Here is a 19,721-nt window from a genome sequence, read left to right on the forward strand (position 1 = left end):
TCATGATCGGGGTGTGACTGTGGGGCTCGTACATGCTGGAACATGACGGAAGCCTGGCCCTGCCACCTCCCTGCTCTGTGGCTTCAGGCAAGGGCTTCATCTCTCTGTGCTCGGCTTCCTTGCCTCTGAACTGTGGGTGATGCAGTTGGCACCGCTTTCTCAGGGTTATTGTGAGAGTAATGGCAGCGAACACACACACACACACACACACACACACACACACACACGCTGCCCCCCCCGGGGCACGAGTTCCCTGCTCATCTGGCCCAGGCAGCGGAGCAGACGCAGGTGCCCGGAGGAAGCTGCCAGGCGAAGAGACACGGGGCACCTTGTGGGTAAGAGGCTGGGGCCCGCGGCTCCTGCTATGCAGGGGGTCAGGGGCAGTGCCCCAGGCTAGGGGAAACTCCCTTCTTGGTGCTCAGACCTCCTCAGCACCAAGTGCGGTCGGGTCGGGTCGCCAGGTGGCAGTTTGTGACTTGGTTTGCCGCCTGTTAAGGCTGAGCTCTGCCAGGCCAGGCCCGGTCTCCTTGCCAGGCCACCTGTCCCGCCGTGAGAAAGCGGCCACCGCAGGCTGGGGACGCCTCACCCACGTCTTCACACGGGCCTGACGGATTCTGCAGGTATCTAAGAAACGCCCACCTCGGTGGAAGGGCCACAGACACCCCAAACTCAGCACATCTCAGACCAGGCCCCTTATCTCAGCCGCTGCCCTCGCTGCCCACGGCCGCCTCCCTTCCTTGCCCCTGTGTCTCAGCCAAGGAGGCCGAGGACGCTGACATCTGAGCCTCCCTGGCCAGCTTGCCCCCCCCGCCGGCCAGCAGCTGCTGTTGCCTGGACCACTGCATATGGTGGGGCAACCTCTCCCTGCAGACACCCGGCCACCCTTCGGATCCGCTGTCTTCATAGCAACCGACCGTCACTTGGCCTCACAGATCGGACGTCACGAGCCTCCCCACCGCCCCAAGCCCTGTAGTAGTGATTTAGAGCCGGGCTGTCCCATGCGGTGGCCCCTAGTCCCATGTGGCTATTTAAATTCAGAGTAAGTCATGATGGCCTCCCAGTGGGTCTCCAGGCGGCCTGCTCTGCCCCATCGTCCGCACAAGAGCCAGAGAGAATGTTCTAGAACCTGGCTTTTATGGGGCCACTACCTGTCTCCCACTCTCTGCTCACACGCCCGTCCGCCCCTCTTCTCCCACCTCCCTCCCAAGTGCCTCTCTCTTGGCCCCAGTGTCCCACACCCCTGTGCCTTCTGTCCCCATCCGTATGCCTCCCTGACTCCTCCTGCAAGGCTCCAGGGTGACAGAGCACTTGGTCCTTGAGTGTCCTTGCACGTGGTGGAGGTCGACGTCCAGGCGCTGGACCGCCCGGGGTCGGCTCAGCTGCGCATGAACCACGGGGCTGGTGATATTTTCAGCTCTATGCCGTGTGGATCCCTAACCGGCTGGGTGTCCACTCTATACTCTATCTTAACGAGGGACCCCAAGTCAGCAGCAGCAGGTCTGAAGCCCGGACCCACTGGCTCACCGTACCGATCGTGTAAGGAGATGGGGAATAGTGCTCAGAGCACGACAGGAAGGCTGTACCGAAATGCTGGGTCATATCGTGTGATCGAAATGGGTGCTCGATACATCATAGTTATTATCAGAATCAACGGCCCCGGTGATGGGCGTGCACACCTAGTCCTCTCTAACCTGGTGGGGTGGGTGGTACCGTTGCCCCATTTCACAGACGGAAAAACCGAGGCTTTAGGGAGGCGAAGCCGCTGTGTGTCCGGCAGCGGCCGCTGGTGGGGCCGGGTCTGCGTGGCTCAGAAGGGGTCCGTTTCCGGGATGGCACTGTGTCCCCAGCTTGGCCATCGAGAGTGGGCTCTGCGTCCAGAGGAGAGCCCGGCCCGGGTGGGGGGGGGGGGAGGGGACGGCAGCGGCTCCCGGGGCCGTGGGACCCGCCCGGCTCTTCTCCTTTCTGGATTTCGTTTCGCCTCAGGCTTCTGCCCCGACACACGTACACGAGAGACCGGAGAGGTTTCGGGGACCCCGCGCATCCAGGCAGCTCCGCGGCGGCAAGGTGCCCGGCTCCCGAGATGAGTCACATGCACCTTTCTGATAAGAAAAGTGAAATCGCGAAGTTGGGGACGGAAGGCGCCCGGCTCGGCGTGTCCTGCCCTGGGGAACAAGCGACTCCCAAAGAGGAATCGTTAGTGGAAGTCCCGCGTTTTGTGGGCGGCGGAAGGGGAACTGGTCGGGGGTCCGGTTTCGGGGTCTCACCTCGCTCCCGCCCCGGGCCCAGAGTCCACGCTGTGCCGGGGCCGGCCCGTCCCTCTCCGGACACCTGTGCCTGCGTTGGGGGCCCGTCTTCCTGAGCAGCCGGGCGGCGGGGCCGCTGGGTTGCAACACGGCCAGCTGAGGTTTCTGCGGCGCCTCCAGTGAGAGGGCGGCCCAGGTGCTGCGGGCGGCCCGTGTGGGAGAGACCGAATTAGAGCCCCTTGGAGCCCCCCGCCCTCCACGCCCGGCCCGCGCCCCTGCAGGCCCGGCCCCCGGCCCGCACCCCACACGGCGGAGCCCCGCTCGGACACCCTGCCTCCTCTGCTTACCCGCTGGGCCGTCTCGTAGGCCACCGGCCGCGGCGGGCTTTGGCTTCCCGTCTGCGCGATGGGTGCGTGGACGGGACCCGCCTCTCAGGGAGGCCGGCGGCTCCGAGCGGCTGGACGCAGGCGGAGAGCTTGGGGGCCCGCGAGGCGAACGCTGACGGCCCCCTTGCCGGAGGGGGTGTGAAAATACTCGGCAGCGGCCTCACACTCGTGGATTCACTCAACACGGGTTTGTTGAGCACGTTCTGTGCGCCGAGCCCAGCACCAGGGCCGGTGGCCGAGACAGACTTCGACACAGACACAGCCCGTTTGTTTCTGGGGCTGGAGACGGGGCGAATGGAAACCCGAGGAGCCCGTGGTACTCACAGCGTGGAAGGTGCTAGAAAAGAAATCAGGAAAGGGCCGCTAGAGACGCTGCTGGGAGCTCAGCTCGCCCGGAGTGAGGACAAGGCTTCCGGGCCGAGGGGGCGCCTGGGAAGGAGTGTGCTTCGTGTTGGCAGCCAGAGGGCAGGGAAGGGGCGAGGGGACAAGCCGAGGCCTCGGGGCGTGCGGGCTGGGGCCCAGCGGGGCTGTGCCTTCGGAGCCTCCATAGTTATCAGGCGCGGTGCTGAGCCCTCCCACGTGCTTTAGCAGGCAGGCCTGCCCTTAAGTGGTCACGGCAGCACCCCGTCCACGCGCTCAGTAGCCCCGCACACCGGTGCTACGGAGTGTCTGTGACGGGAACTCACTGTGAGGACCCCCTGGCTCCCACGGACGCCGTTGTGGTAGCTCCCCCCTTATTTCTGCGTTTTATAAACTCTCTCCCACAAGCTGCCCAGCTTCCAGAGCGGACAAAGAAACTTCAAACTTTGTTTGTAGTCAGACTAAGCTTGAAAGTACCCCAGTTTTTCCTGTGCATTTCGGGTGCTTCGGAACACACTGAAGGCTCTGAGAAGTCCTGCAGCCGAAGCCCAGTGCTTCCGAAACTAAATAGTGCAGGGAACCCTTGTCTTCCATGAGACCCTGGAAACTCATGAAACTAACGTGACATAAAAAAATCCTTTGGAAAACGTGGCTTCATTCTGCGCATGAGCCCGTAGAGGTGTGGGGCCCGGAACCGTCTCCTACGAAGCCCGGCACGGAGGGGGTGGCCAGTGTGAAAAGCAGGGATCGCGGGAGGTTTCTGGAAGGGCTCACTCGATTACTCTTGAGGAAGCAGAGGGCCCCTGGCCCCCCGGGCACGGTCCTGGCTCCTGGCTGGGCGCAAACCGCCTCCCAGGACACCAGCCTCAGACAAGGTCGCCCAGAGGCCAGTGCCGGGGAGACGGAACGGGTCACCGTGTCGCCTGCGAGATGGCAAGTGCTCTCCACTCTCGGCTCAAACGAGGGCTCCATCTGGGCTGCCCCCTGCCCTGCAGTTAGAGGAGCGGCCCCCCCTTGCCGAGCACCCGGTCCAGAGGGGACCCCACGCTTAGACCCTCCCCAAGCCGCCCACCCAAGGCTCTAACACCTGCTCCATGCACGGTTCCCGCGGGAGGGTCCGCCCTCCCTGCAAGAGGAATAAACCGGATTCTTCCACCCCAGGGCAGGAGGGCCCCCCGGGGCTCTTGGCTGGAGGGTCCACACTCTCAGAAACAAACAGTTCTCTGAGTGAAACTCCATCGGTTTTTTTTTTGTTTTTTGTTTTTTTTTTATAAATGAAGCATCTTTTTGAAAATCCACAGAGTGTATTTTGCCAAGATACTGGTCGTGAGAAAGCCTGACTCAGGGGGCCTGTGTTTTCAAAGGAGCCGCGGGCCAGGAGGTCCCACACTGAGAGTGATGCCCAGGTGGACGTGACCGCCCTCTCCCGGGTCCAACCATACGCCCGGGCTCCCCAGACCGGAGCGGGGCTCCGCCTGACGACCCAGGCCTGCGGTCAGCGCGCTGCAGGAGCGGGGAGGGCGGGCTCGCCCCGCGGTCCCGCGTGGAGCTGGGTGAGGACTTACACGTTCTCGCTAAAGGGGGAAGACGTGGGTGAGGGCGTCGAGTTCAGGCTTCCTCAACAACGGAGCCACCTTGGCCGAGCTTTTCCGTTCCTGAACCTCACGCGCTGCATGCGCACCTGTTCGCCTGGTGCCCACAACCCTGCGAAGCGCGTGACTTAGTCGGCCGTGGCTCCTGTAACGTTGGCACAAACTTGCCGGCCTAGAACCCGCGGATGTGCTCGCTTACGGTTCTGGAGGCCAGAAGTCTGGCACAGCCCCCCGCCGACCCGGGCCGCGACCCGAGCCGTGTTCCTTCTGGAGGTTCCGGGGTGAGAACCCGCTGCCTTTGCTCCCAGCTCCTAGAGATGCCGCCTTGCCTGGCCGGGGCTCCTCCCGCACCCTCAAAACCCGCGTCGGGTGGAGCCCCCTTTACCTGCATCACTGACTCTCGCTTCCCCTCTTAAGGACCCTTGATGATGTTGGACCCCTCTGGCCGACCCGCCACTCTCTGTCTTCAAGTCGGCTGACTCACAGTCTCGTCTTCAGCCGTCACTCCGCTTTGCCGAGTAACCTGACATATCCACGGGGTATTCGGGCGTGCGTGTCTCTGGGGTGGGGGGGGACCCCTGGCGACCACTCCTCAGTCTAATCATTGTTCCCGTTACACAGTTGAACATACGGAGGCTCTGAGCGGCCAGCTGGCTTGCCCAGGACCACACAGCGGGTGGGGGCTCTGGCCAGGTCCCTAGACCCTTCGTGTGGAGGCCAGGGGACCACCCTGCTCCACCCCCAGACCCTGCAGGCCTGATCGGACTGCACACTTCTGCATTTTTGCTCTCCACGACCCCGGGGCTCGTGGGTCCCCGCAGCCTGAGCAGATGCAGTCTCTGTTCACTTGATCAGACCCCTTGCGCGCTGAGTGGAGTCCAGCTGGGAACATAGAGGAAGGTGAAAATAGGAAACCGTTAAGATCTGGGACCCAAGCGAATGGTTCTTGAAGGCCATAGGCCACCCCTTCTCTTGTCCGCAGCACCCGGGCACCTGCACTTTGAAAATCTCCTCTGGGGACTGGAATGTGTGGCGTGGCCGTGGCGTGGCCACGAACCCCCCACGCAGGTCCTCTTTAAACCTGGCCGACCCTTCCGAGGGCGGGTGTAGAAATGAGTCCGCTCGTGGGTTTCGTCTTTGGATTTTTTCCTCTATGTTCTGAATTTATTTTTGCAACGAGATTTAAAAAAATACAACAACAGGACAGTTTATTTCCTATCCTTGTTTGGGAGACAAAGACCCTCGTCACGTGGAAAGCTGCGTGGGAAGGCTGGGGGAGGAAACCCACCCGGCCCCGTTCGGGCGCCAGGGGACCCGGTCAGCCAGCGCAGGCCCAGAGGTTGCCGGTCCTGGGGGCTCACTTAGCAGATACCAGGTTCTTTCTCTGCCGGCGAGTATCCTGTCCCATGACATAGAAGGCAAATGGGTTCCTGGGGGCTGGGGCTAGGGGCTGGGGGCTGGAGGCTGGGGGCTGGGGCTGGGGGGCTGGGAGCTGGGGGGCTGGGGGCTGGGCTTGCCTGGCTGGTCCCTCCCCACCAAGCCTGGACCGGCCACCTCTCCCCAGCCCACGATACCATGGCTCTCTCAGCGGGGGCCGTCCAGGCACTCCTGCCTATTTCGGGTGCCTCATCTGTCCCAGGCTCACATGAGCCCCTCTCCCACTCGTTCATGCTTCCTTTTCTTATACTGGGCTCGCTCTTGCACCATGGCCTGTGGGCTGGCATCCCAGGGATGTGTTTGGGGGGAAGGAGGCAGGTTCTTCCCACCCGGCTGGTCAGGACGGGTGCTGGTGTGGGCAGGGGGGGCCTGGATGGGCTCCTGGTCCTCGCTGGGATGTGGTGAGGTCAGGGAGGGCTGCTTGGAAGAGGGGACGTCTGAGCCGATGTCAGGGCTCAGCCAAACACAGAGCTGGGTGGGCAGGCTGCCTTCAGTCCAGAGAGCAGCAGTGTCCTTCAGGAAACAGCAGCCGGCTTGGCTGGGCGGCACCTGGGGAAGGAGAGAGGTTTAGGCCAGCTCGGGGGCAGAAGGAAGCAGGAGCTTCCTTGTGAGTCCCCTCCGGGCCTCGTGCCCTGCACCGAGCGGGGGGGGGGGGGGGGGGGTGGCGGCCACGCAGGGCATTTGTGCCTCTGACTTGCCTGCAAGTGTGGGGACAGCCACAGAGCGGCTGGGGGGCTGTTTCACTCTGGGCCGGAGGCGGTGAGCCCGGACCCCATGCTGGCCTTACGTGGGATACGACGTGAGGGAGCGCTGGGCTGTCTCCACTGGGGGCTCGGAGGAATCCCTGTGGCTCAGATGAGCCTCACGCGGTGGGGTGTCGGGTAGAAGCCGGGGAGGTGTTTGGGGCAAGGTCTCTCCAGGTCATGTGCCCTGTTCTAGAAATCTAGTTATGCTCAGGGGCAGGACTCCCCCAATCCGAGGAAGCCCTGTGGCTCTCTGGGGCTGAGCATGGCGTCCCCTGGGCTGGCTGCGTTCCAGAAGGCCCCGGTGAGAAAACCCGAAACATCGGTGTGTGTGTGTTGGGGGTGGGGGTTTGGTATCGTGAGGAAGGGAAACTAACCTTTCTCGTTGCCTCCCTCACTCTGCCATTGGTTTGGTTGAGACACATCTTTCACCTTAATTTTTTTGAAAATTATAAAAATAATATAGCAACCGCATTATATAAAATTTGAAACAGGGAAAAAAGAACTGCTCCCCACATTCCCCCTCCCGTCCCCCCCCCCCCCCCAGACCACACCAACAGCTTTGGTCTTCATTCCGGCTTGAGACCATATTCTGAGCTGTGATTAAAAAAGTTCTGTGTTTCGTGTTGTTTTGTTTTGTTTTTTTTTAACATTATATCATGCAGGTTTTCCCCATTGTTACAGAATCGGCCTGACAGAACCCGTATGCCGTCCTCCATTCAGCTGTCGGCGTGTGGGTGGTCGTCGGGGTGGTCTGGAAATTTCTGACCCTTGTGGACGATGCTGCATGCTTTCTCTTTTGGGATGACGTCCAGGACTGGCTTTCCTGGGGGACAAGCTCTCCATCCTCTGTCCCACCCCTCACCCCACGGCAGCCTCGCAGGGCTCCTTGCTGCCCTCAGATGTGATGGGCATGGTCCTACCTCAGGGCCTTTGCACTGCTGTCCACCCCCCCCCCCCCCCCCGCCCAGATCATCCCTCCCAATCGTCCACATGGCTTTTCTTTTACTTCGTCCAGGGATCTGCTCAGATGTGACTTCCTCAGAGAGCTGTCCTCACTCCGCTGTTGTCCAGCCTTGTTTTTCTTGGGAGCACTTGCTACCCTGTGACATTAATGCCGTTGGTGGCTTCCCGCTAAACGGTAAATGCCATGAGGTCAGGGACTGTGTCTTGTGCATGTCTAGCTTCTGCAGGTGCCTGGCACACAGGAGGAGGTCAGCGGCTCTGGCTGACCGAACATTCAAACCCAGGGAGGGTGGTGGACATTTCCAGGTGCCCTGACGTGGGTGCCCACGTTGTTTCTGGAAGGTGTGGCCGTGTGCCAGTGCTTGTCCGTGGCTGGCTTCCGTGAAGGCGAATTTCCGCTGGGGATTTCCTCTGGCTCATTCACGCTCCAAAACCACAGATATGAACATTCCAGGGTGTTAATTTGATAGGCACCAAGTTAATTTGGGCCAATCCCAGACCCAAGAAGTGCCGTTTTAGGCGCTATTTGGTCCCCTCGGTCCTGGAGATGTTAGGCTACATCTACGGACGGAGACCAAAGCGATCCACGCGAGCGTCCATTCAGTCCCCACGGCGGATGACCCCCTGTTGGGAAGCAGAGCGCGAGTGGTCCGGGCGATGCCGACCTGGCCCAGGGCAGCCTGAGCCGAACGGAGCTCCGGGGCCTCGATCCTGAATCTGACGCAGACGAGAAAGTAAGAGAAATGAGCCAGCTCGTGCGGCCTGGGCGAGAACGTCTTCTCTGGGGCCGAGCTCCCCTCTGGCTGGCGCTTTGCTCCTGACACGGGAGCCTGGCCGGCTGGATCGTGCCGGAACCAGCAGAGGAAAGCACAAGCCCGCGTTCTGAGACAGACTCGGACAGCAGCTCGCTGTGTGACCTCGGGTGTGTCCCTCGCCCTCCCTGAGTCCCGGGGGCCTCCTGTGTCGACTGTCCAGGCAGCCCCGGGTTTGCTCAGAGCTCACTGTGGTGCAGGTGGGACGGACACACGGGAGTCTGACTTCCAGGCACGGCCTCAGTGCCACCGGGCCGGTCCCTGCCGACGGTCTCAGCGAGGTAAGATGACCCGTGGAGAACGCTTCGCGCACAGTGGGCTCTCAGTCTCGGTGACGCTGGTTTCCCGGTTAGATTTCTGGGCCAAGCAGTGGCTCGGGGTTCATTTCAACAAGCCTGTAGCCTCAGCCCCCCGGTGCCCAGGGCGCGGGCCATGGCCGGGTGATGGTTAAGGGCTTGTCCTGGCTTCCAGTCCCGGCCCAGCTGTTTCCAGTCTGGGTGGCCTTGGCCAAGTGGCTTCAACAGCCTGAGGTGACTATCCTCCCCTCCACCAGGGCTCGGGGACAGTTGCTGTTTCCCAGGGCCCCGAGGACAGAGGTGATCGGGAGAGCCCAGAGTCCCTCAGTGGAAGTAACCGGTGGTGATCCCTGTGGCGAATACCGGGCAGATCCACTCAGGAGGGGAGGGGAAGGTGTCTCCCCCTGCATTTTAGCTCCTGGCAAGCGGCCGGGTGGGTCGCTGAGCCCGTGTGGCCTGGGTCACTGTCGGCCACTCCGAAGGGGAACTGATGTGTCCCTGCCGGCAGCTGGACCTGTGTCCTTGAGAGCCCAGGTCCCCGCGGGGGCTCCTCTGTCGACAGAGATAAAATGCCTGCCCTGGCTGGTGGTTCAGGCTGGCGGCAGACTCAGAGGAGGAGTCGCCCCATGAGCGCGGCACTGAGGGGGCTCCCAGGGGCTGTCCCCCCTGCTGAGGGCTCACAGGCTGCTGACCTGCCAGCCACGGGGTGTCTGGTTGAATTGTCCCAAGAAGGGGACGGTCACACAGCACAGCAGAGGGGGCTCGGGCCCAGGCTGTGTGAGTCGGGGGACGGCTCTGGTACCTTCGTTGAGCTGGACGGGGCCCGGGTCCTCGTGCTGTGCCCCCGCCCCCCCCCCCCCCATGCACTGCCGGCCCCTCCCCACCACCCCCCGCACTGCTGGACTGGGCATTGTCACCTGCAGACAGAGACCTCCTTAAGGGGCTCATTCCTGGGTGTGATGGGCCTGGGAATCTGCATTCTCGTGAACTCAGCAGGTGATCCTGATGCAGGTGAATAAAGATGTGGAGGGTCGGGACCCCCCTGGGCTCCTCTGCACCCCTGACCGCCCCTGTGCAACTTTGTTACACCCAATGAGCCACGACTGACCGGTCCTCGTCACCCGAAGTCCCTTGTGCAGCACAGTCTGTGGGTGGGGACAGATGTCTAATGAGGTGCCCCTGGCACTCTGGCACCCTACAGAACTGAGGCACTGCCCTCACTTTCTCCTCAGCTCCACCTGTCCCCGCTTCCTTTGCCCAGGCTCTATTCTCCAAACGGGAAAAGCCGGGTGCGGGTGGACGTAAAAACGCACAGGATAAATCCAGAAGCCTTCTTGGAGCATTCATTTCGACAAGGGATTAGGGAGGGGTGGACAGAGTAATGCAACAAGTCATTAAATGTTTTATTAACAGAAAAGATGATGTTTTCTGGGTAATTGCAAAACACAGAGGGATCTTAAAGAGAACACCAGATACTTCAAAGAGATTTGGACCGTTTAAAGTGGTACACCCAAAAGGTCCTGCTAGAAATTTAACTCTTTTCCAGAAACAACGACAACAACAAACCCCACGTATAGCAACTTCCGTGGGGTAACCACTCCCAGTGTGGCCGATCCAAGCCGCCAACGTGAGGTCCGCGGAACGCGAGGCTCGTCGTTACCCCTCGTGGGCTGGCGCGGTGCCTTCCAGAACGTCGCCGGCCTCGTAAACCGCTGAGGAGCGGGGAGGGCGCTCAGATTTCTCTGTGGGATACAAAAGATCGGGACGCAGAGGCTAGGGGGGCGGGGGGAAGAATTGATGTTACGTCTCAGGGGATCAGCAGCCAAGCCAACAGTAGAGCCCAGCTCCCGAGATGCACAAGCGGATTGGCGGGCCACGCGCTGGGTCCTAAGTTGTGAGTAGCGACCGAGAAGCTCACGTGGTCGTGTGTAAACGAAGGTCGTCCTCAGTAAGGTACCACCACGGGCTCTACGCCCGCGCGGGTCACATAGAAAATAAGTCTCTACGCCTAAGTGCTACGCTCGTTAACTCCCTCACCCACTTGCCCACTCGCCGCTTCGTGGGCCAGTTAAGAAAACCGTCACCGGTGCTACCTTCACAGCATGTGTTGTACACGACGGGCAACGCAGAAGTGGGAGAAACAGCTCTCCAGCCTCCACTGAGTGGGGCCCCGACGTGTGCACGGCCTCAAGCGGAGAAAACGCAAGGAAGATGTACTCGGAAAGCGAGACCTGAGTGGAACCTTCTGGGTTTCCCCGGAAAGTCCTTGGCCCTCGCTTGGGCTCTCGCCGCGCCGTTTTGCATGCGTCCGTGACTTGCGAGGCTGCCTGCCGGGCAGAGCTTCTCGGGGCCAGGCCGGGTAGGTCCTGTTTTGTCTTGAACTCCACACCCAGCCCCAGGCCGGCACGGGACAGGTGCACGGTGGATGTTCACGGAAGAGGGATGCTGGATGGGTTTCTCTGCCCCGTGGCTCTGGCCGTCCTCAAATCGCCAACACTGTGTGATTTGTTCGCTCCCAAGTTTGATGGCCAAGGGCGATGCCTGGTCGTTTACAAAGAGCCGTGCAGGGCCCGACGGAAGGCACCTTCTGGGAACGGCTGCGTCTGGAGCCTGATCATCGTGGGCTCAAGCCCATCTCTAGCACTCACTGGTGTGGCCTTCTCGAAGTCCTTTCTCCTCCCCGAGCCTCAGTTTCCCTGTCTGCACAATGGGAACAAAATGGCTCCCCCCCCCAGGGCTTGGTGTCAGGATTAGAATAATGCACTCGGAGCGTCTAGCTGACGTCCGGCAGGAGAGGGGCTCGCGGTGAGGATACAAACGTGAGTCGACCTCCCAGTCGACTACCCCAGTCGACCTCCCTGGTAGCGGAAGATTCTCAGCCTGTCGAATTTGGGAAAAGGTACTCTGGAGATGATGCGGCTTTCGACTCTGAAAGACAGTGAGAACAGAAAGGGGAAGCCTCTTGCCCAAAGTCATCCAGCACGTTAATATCAACACCGGAACTCGACCCGGGGCCCGCTTGCGGCCTCTCAGGCAGCTGTGCTGGGCACCCACGGCTTAGAGGCAGCGGGAAGGCGGAAAGGGGGCAGCGAGGGGCACGGGGCCTGGAGCCAGCTGACCTCCTGCTTCGGGACAGGTGCAGCCCGCCTCTGAGCCCCAGCAGCAGCTATTTAGGTACTAAGGTAACACAGCCGCCATAGTGCTTTGCAAACTGGAAAGGGCGGTGAACTCTTACCGGTAAGCAGACCCGTCTCTGGACGCTTACGCCAGGCCCAGGGGTGCGTTACGTGCCTCGTGTGTATTAAGTCCTGCCAGAAACCCCGAGAGGGAGCTCCTGGGTAGCACCCCCCTTTCCTAGACAGCCAGCAGGACCAGAGAGGTGAAGTCACACGTCCAGGGGCAGGCACTGCTGATACTTGAACTTAGATCCCATGGACTCCAAACTCCCCACCTCCGACCACCAGCCCGAGCTGCCTCTGTGGGGTGTCCTGGGCTCCTGGAGCTGGGAGAAGGCCAGCCAGTGGGCCCGTCTGGGTCTCGCGGGAGCCTGGGCAGGGTCTGCACGGGTCGCCGTGCGCCAGCAGTGGGATTCAGCCCGAGTCAGAAGGGGAAGCTGACGCGGTCTCCTTTTAGAATGGGAAACAGAAGTCGAGGGCCCGGCCACCTCTCGCACGGAGCCCCAGGGGTCAAGACCAAAATACTCTCCCGGCCCTTGAACTCCATCCTGCCCCCCATCCCCCGGGGCCCCACCAACGCCCCCTCGCTTCCCAGGTCAGCGAGCCCAAGCCCTGGGGGAGGCCAGCGGGCAGAGGTTTGGATGCACTTTGGAAACATCTGGCTCCTGAGGATGTTTCGTGGGAAGCTTGTATCCGCCCGCCTCTGAGTCCTCAGCTGAGCCAAGAGCAGGCAGGGTCTCAGAGACTGTGAGCTGGCCACCGTGACGGTCCCCGCAGCCCCACCGGGTTGGGTGCGGGGCGGACGGAAGGAGGAGCTCCCCCCACAGCCACGTTTCCAGGATTTCCAGGAGGGGTGCTCACGGGCCACTCTGGTTGGAAAGGAAGTGGTGGGGGGTGCTTAAACAGCTCTTTGGATAACAGTCAAGGAAATGGGAATTGTTCAAAACTACGTACGCACGAAGGGCGGGTTGGGTTGGAGGGTGACGGCTGCCCCGCCCCTTGGCACCATCCTGAACTTCTCAAAGGCCAGGATCATCCAGGAATGGAGGGAGCAATGTCTCTGTTCTTTGCTGAGGTACCAGCCTGGCAGGTGGGACCCCGGGGTTTTTGCCAGATGTCCTCTATGACCACCGTGTGGGTCGCTCATGGGCGGAGCTTCCTGGAATCGGGGACAAGTTGGGGTTGAAAGCCAGCTGCATCCTGTTCCCCAAGCTGGGTGTCTTCCTGGAGGAAGAGATACCTTTCCTAACTCAAAGGCCTGATGTGGGTTGGCACGGTACTGCTTCCTGGTCTTGTATCAGAAATACTAGAAGTGGAGTCCAACAGACTTACAGAATAAGGACATCTATTATTTCCTTAGTGGGGAGTTATGGGTGGCCTTCAGGGTCAGCTGCTCCCACGGCTCACAGATGCCCCCAAGGACCCAGGTCCTTCCCATCTGCCAACTTTGACACTGGCTTTGTCTTTGGTCACAAGATGGCGGCAGTCGCTCCCGACATCACATTCGGGTGACAGGATCCAGACCAAGAAGAGACCACCTCTTCCGGGGCACTCTCCTGGGAGTGAGGAGCCTCTTCCCAGAAGCACCCTGGCTGACGTCTTACAAGTCATTGACCGGAGCTGGGTCACGTGCCCATTGTTGGACCAATCGCTCTGGAGGGACACGATTGCATGAATGGTTGAGACTAATCAGAGGGGGTGGAGGGGAGGCTGAGGGGAGTGTTCATCACAGCCGAAAGACCGTGATCGTTTGAGCCTGTGGGGTCCTTCCCTCTGGAAATCGGGGTCTCCGGATTCTTCTGTGTCAGAACAGCCGTCCCACGTACAGCCGACTCAGAAGTCTGCTCCCACCCGCAAACCCCTACAGTGACCAACCTTTAACGCGCCCCTTGGCCGACATCGGATTTACCGGGCTGTTCCCAGACACGGAGCGACTCACAGCAGTTCCCCACCGCCCCTCAGCATTTTGGCTCAAGTGCCCTGAAGGTTTTCCTTCCACCCATCAAGTGGAGTCTTGGAAAGACCATCGGAAGGACTCGGCTTCCCTCGGTCATCTCTCCTGTCTCCCCCAACCCGCCAGCTTTTTATTATGAAAACTTGTCAAACACACAGAGCAGTTAAGAGTGGTGGACGCCAGTGTTTACCCATGACCCCCGTTCAACACCTGTTACCATTCTGCCATATTTGCCTTCTATCTCTCTGTTGATATTATGTGTTGATCGGTTGGAAGTGAGCTGTGGGCGTGTCGATGGAACACACACAAATACGCTCGCGGTGTCTGCTGAGGGTGAGCCCCGTCCTTCACCATCCTGCTGCAATTATCTCACAGAAGAAAAATGTGATAGAGATTTTAATACCCAGCCCCTACCAACATTTCCCGGTCACGTATCCATCACGGGGATTCGCCAGGATCTGAAAAGAAAGTGAATTTACTCCAGCCTCTGAGGGGTTAATGGGGCTGGTTCTTTCATGGCCCCAAACGCACTGAAAAACACAGGCAGTCTTCCCTCCCCGAGGTCGAACTCACCCTTTTCTGTACCCCCTCTTAGATGTCTCGGTTTGGGGTTTGGTTTTGTTTTGTTTTGTTTTGTTTTGTTTTGTTTTGTTTTGTTTTCGGTCATCCACGGGGCAGGAACCAGATGGCATGCTAATGTGCAGGTCTAGGGTCTCGTCCGGGGCAGGCTCCTGCGGCTCCCGGGACTTGGCACGAGACGATGTATCTCTGGCATCCACCAGCTTCTTGGAAAGTGGATTCCGCTCTCCCTTCTCAGCGTTTGCGGGTTCAGACTCTCTTGACTTCTGGTGACCCCGCAACGGGGAGCTTTCTGCTTTGTCTGTGCTCCGGTGCTGAGGCAATCATTCCTCCAAATCGGGTCTCTCAGTGAGCCGTGTTGACCGACCCTTTTCAGGGAAGGGGCGCGAGGGTCTGTGGCCACAGAAAAGTGGACGGCCTCGGCCAGAAAAACGGCAGAGGCTCCGGTTTCCCAAGCAAGCGAGTGAGCGCCGTTTCTATTTTCTGGACTCACAGGACGCCCAGAAATTTCCGTTTGCTCCCACGTTCACGTCGGCTCCAGAACTGAGCTGGATCCGTGGTGGTGTTGAGACGGCCGATGTTGGTAGGGCCGTGGCAGTGCCTGAAGCCACCCTTACGGGGCAACGTGGTCAGCTGGGTAACGGCCCCCCCAAAGATAGTCCGTGTCCTAAAGCGTGGCGCCTGCGAACCCCGCCTTCTCCGGCCCCAAGACGACCTTGCAGATGCGACCGAGTTCCAATTTTGGGGGTGCGGAGAGTGTGTTGGGGGGTCTAGGTAGGCCCTGAACGCGATCGCGAGTGTTCTCGGAGATGGGGGAGGGGGAGATTCCACGCAGAGAAGTAGAAGCCGTGTGGGCCCAGAGGCAGAGGCTGAGCCCCGGGGCCGTGAGTCGAGAAAAGGCAGCAGCTGTCAGAAACTGGAGGAGGGGAGGAAGTGGAGTCCCCCCTGGAGCCACCAGAGGAAGCCAGCGTGCTGACACCTTGATTTTTAGCTCAGCAAAACGAGACGTCAGACTTCTGGCTTCTAGAACCGTGAGAGAAGAAATTTCTGTCGCCGTAAGCCTCCCAGTTAGTGGTAGTTTGTTACAGCGGCCTTGGGACACGGACGCGGGTAGGTACAGCGAACGTCGCCCCGTTTTACGGGTGAGGAAAGTGACCTTGACCTGTAAGGGAAGTGCTGGGTGTGACGAGGGGTCGGTTCAGTTTGTCCGTGGACCGTCCCCTTGGCTCCCCTGGAAGATGGGGGCCCGAGCGCTCTAGGTTTGATTGGCCGGAGGACAGGGGCCGTCTTCTGTAGACCGTGGGTGTAGACATAGCCGTAAGCTTTGAACTGATCCAGTGATCTCTGCTAGGTGTGTTGGGCTCCTTGGATCAAGGCAGTTCAGCTGATTTATCTATTGGTATCTATCTATCTATCTATCTATCTATCTATCATCTATCGCTGCAGCCATTCATCCAGCTGCCATTTGTCCGTCTGTCTTCACGTCCATCACCAAACATGTTCACCTTAAGAACAGGATATTTAAGCACGGGATACTTAAGAATTAAGTGTGGGCTTGAGGGGTGCGGGGGAGGGGAGCACAGACACGGCTGCCATGGTGGGAAACGGGGGGAAACCCAGGCCAGGGAGGCCAGAGTCTACACGGTCAAGGTCATCCCAGGCCAAAATGCACTCAGTCAAGAGGAAGTCAAGAGGGTCTTGCTATGTAGAGCAAAGCTCAAAGGAATTTGGGAACAGGGGAAGCTCGAAGGCCTGTGCAAGCAGCTCTGGTCGGTGTGGGAAACTCTGATAACAGCAGGGAGGGTTCTAGAAGCTGGACCTATATGTGAGTGGGGAGCCCTGGAATAGTCAGAAGAAGACATCAGGACCCCCGACAAGGGGACTAGATGTCACAAGCAAGCAAGAAACTCAACTCACCGTTAGTTGGGGCACAGGCCCGGGAGAAAAGGCTCAGAAACAAGACACGAGGAGACCTACGTGCTCAAGCGCAACCTGACGGCCAAGGTCACGGCGGACGCCCAAGGTCGACCTGGCGAGCTCCCAGGCACTAACTAGCACGGAGCCCCAGAGGCCTGGGCCGGAGCGCTTGCCCCCGAGCGAGGCAGGCGGGCCTGGCCCTGCAGGGGCGGTGGGGGGTGGGGTGTGCAGCGGCGACAGTTGTGCTCAGACGAGAGCAGAGGTGAGGACCCGGCCGGGCATGACGGGCAACGTCGAGAGAAGCAGGGGCTGGTGCCCCGCGCTTCTAATTCCAGCTGGCTGTCTGGTTCAGTTAATGCACGTATTTAATGAGACTTTGTACATGGTGGGGATCTAAGGCACACTGAGCTCCGGAAGCTCGCAGTCCAGATGAGCAGGCGCACGAGCAGAGAATCACACTCGGGGCGTCCACGGGGGCGGCCGGCCTGGGGGGCGCGGGGGCGAGGAGACACAGAGCGGGGGCAGACTGGGGACCGCGCGAGCCAGTGAGCGCGGGCGCGCTCGGTCCTGGCTGCGCAGAAGACGCGCCTGGGAGCGGCTGAGGATACAGAGGGGGGGCCCCCAGCCCCCGAGATCCAGATTCTGCTGACCAGGGCAGAGGGCCTGGGCACCTGTACTTAAAACAACTTCCTCAGATGATGCCAGGTTGAAACCACCAGCCTGCAGGGGAAATGCTTCCGGAGTTGGGGGGCCAGACCCTGTCTTAGGGGACACACAAAGGCTTCCTGGCAGAGGTGATGCGGCTTCACCCAGGGTGTCTGTTTGCCCCTTCTATACCAAAACCAGAGGGGGCACGTCTGCTTCTCACCCTGGCTGGGCGGCCAGCTAACGTTTTCCAGCTTGGGTGCTCTGCCCGTCCCTGAGCGGGGGGGGGGGGGGGGGGGGCACCTGCGAGCAGGCACGGTGTCTTTCACGTGGCAGCCTCCCCCGTGAGGTCGCCAGGGTTCAGAAGGGACAGCGGTGGAAGCCGGTCCTCACCCCAGAGGGCGGGGCCCGAGACCGGGCACTTCTGACCCTCTCCCGGGGGACCCGATCGTGCTTTGAGAGGCGGAGGTGCAAGATGGTCTTAACGCCGCTCGATGGGGGAATTGTGTCGGAGGTTTTGAATGAACTTTAAAACATAAAAAAGACGGGCGCCCCTGGGTGGCTCGGTCGGTTAAGAGTCTGGCTCTCGATTTCGGCTCAGGTCACGATCTCGCCGTTCGCGGGTTCGAGCCCCACGTTGGGCTCTGCGCTGACAGCACGGAGCCCGCTTGGGACTCTCTCCCTCCCTCCCTGTCTCCTCCTCCCCTGCTCGCGCTCTCTCTTTCTCTCAAAAATAAATCAGCAAACATTGAAAACATTTAAAAAGATGGTTCCTGAGGTTGACTGCTCACGGGATGCACGAAAGATCGGGAGCAAATACTTAAGTGGAGAAAGAAAACACCGCGGCGACTGGCAGGTGGCCCCAGGGCTCCCGACTGGGACACAAGATTTAGCTCAGCCTTAATCTGACCTCTTGTTTCCCCCTGCCCCGCAGGGGTGATGGCTCGACACGGCCTCCAAGGCCACCTATGAGCGCAAAGAACAGATTCAAGAGCACCATGGTTCTCTCGTTTTCAAATTCTTAACGTATGTGTTTATACGTATTCGAGTGTAGCCGTATTTGAGTGTAGTTTGGGGTGACTGGACACGTCTATACATCCTGCTGTGCTCACACCATGCAGCTGGTGCTGAGCACCGTCCGAGCTCCCCACGTGTGCTCTAAAAGTGACGTAAAACAGAACCAGAGTAAAGTGTCAGGACGTTTTTCCAGAATGAGTGAGCGAGGCTCAGTTTTGCAAAAGAGACCCCAGAAGGAACTCTGGGCTTTGGGGGTGTGGTGATGGCTCTTCAGGGGGCGGTGGGGAGGGCGAGAGGGAACAAGGTGGGGGGAGGAACGAAACACGACAAAGTGACAAGAGAGACCACACTCTTCTGGTAGAGGGGGGATGGCCCGTAATGAGTTCTGCTCTTTTAAGAAATTACCTAAAATATGAAAGTTTCTGCTGCCCAAAGTCCCCTCTGGCTGGCTAGATCATTTCATTACTTCTGGTTTTTCATTTGCCTTTGTGGTTGGAATCTGGTGGCCCAGTGGGATGAAAATAGCCCTCAGAACTGACTTCTGTCGTGGTCCTACCCACCCGTGCTCGCCTCGTTCCGAGAGACGGTGCCCGGGGCTCTTTGCCGTGAGCCCAGGTGGTGAATCCCTGGCTGGGGGCCTCGCGTCATCTTGAGTCTTTCTGGGTGTCCTGTGGGGCCTGAGCGATCCGTGCTAAGTTACTCTGCTCACCCGGGGCCCCGGCAACCGCGTTCGTTCTCCAGCTGGGGCTCTTTTGTCACTGTGCTGACACTGTCGATCTGGAAGTCAGATGGCAAGAAATTCCAGCCATCCAGAAAGTACTTGTGGAGACAGACAAGAAGCGGAAAGTGTCCGCTCCACGCATGGGGCCCGAGGACCGGGTCCGGAGCCCCTGCCCTCGGGTGGTGCCGTCCAGCTGCCCTGTTGTGCACTCTCTCCGGCCACAGGCTCTGGCCGCTGCGGCTGCTGGGGAGGGACGGTGAGACGCATGTGACCGAGTGGTGCAGAAAGAGACGTCTGGGCCGTTCTGTGTCCGTGACTTTGATAGGCCTGTACTTCCTCTGCCGAGTAATTCCCCCGATTTGCCGGGGAACAGAGGGAAGGGGGGGGGTCTCGCTGCTTTGTGCAATTGCAAAAGTGCTGAGGTAAATGACGTTTTAAGGTTTTGTGTATTTTTTGAAGAACATTTTTGGCGGAAAGCGTTTTCCTCTCCGTGCCTGTGGGCTGGGGCTCCCCCGAGCCAGCCCCCCTTCTTCCTGCCTCGGGGGCAGGGGGTTTGCAAGAGCCCTTTCCCTGGCCCGGAAGGCTCTTTCCTGGAAGCTTACGGGTCTGCACCACTGGATCAGGCGGCCCTTGGCTCGGACGTGCCTCCCGCGACACCTGCCTGGCCGGGCCGCACCCAGGCTGTCCGCCCCTCAGCGCCCTGTATGGCCTGCGGCCTGTTCACCTTCTGTCCAGTGGCTGCAGCTCTTGGCGAGGGTCCCCTGCCCTTATCCGGCGTCCCCAGTGCCGAGCATGAGCTCCCACGGGCTGGAACTCGGTGCCCGGCCGGTGGTTCCCATCCCCCGCGTGGCTTTCAGCCCCGCCACCCACAGGTCCT

At 60.1% G+C, this 19,721-nt stretch overlaps 1 long non-coding RNA gene across 1 annotated transcript in view; it reads left to right on the forward strand.

Annotated features, from left to right (window-relative positions):
- Nucleotides 1-14,788: 14,788 nt before the first annotated feature.
- LOC125158832 (uncharacterized) overlaps nucleotides 14,789-19,721 on the forward strand; it is a 60,503-nt gene continuing 55,570 nt past the window's right edge. The window contains exon 1 of the long non-coding RNA XR_007149537.1: nucleotides 14,789-15,654. This is a non-coding gene — a long non-coding RNA (uncharacterized LOC125158832). The remainder of the gene's footprint in view (nucleotides 15,655-19,721) is intronic.

Source organism: Prionailurus viverrinus, unplaced genomic scaffold (genome assembly GCF_022837055.1).
Source record: "Prionailurus viverrinus isolate Anna unplaced genomic scaffold, UM_Priviv_1.0 scaffold_38, whole genome shotgun sequence".
In the NCBI taxonomy this organism is placed as follows: Eukaryota; Metazoa; Chordata; class Mammalia; order Carnivora; family Felidae; genus Prionailurus; species Prionailurus viverrinus.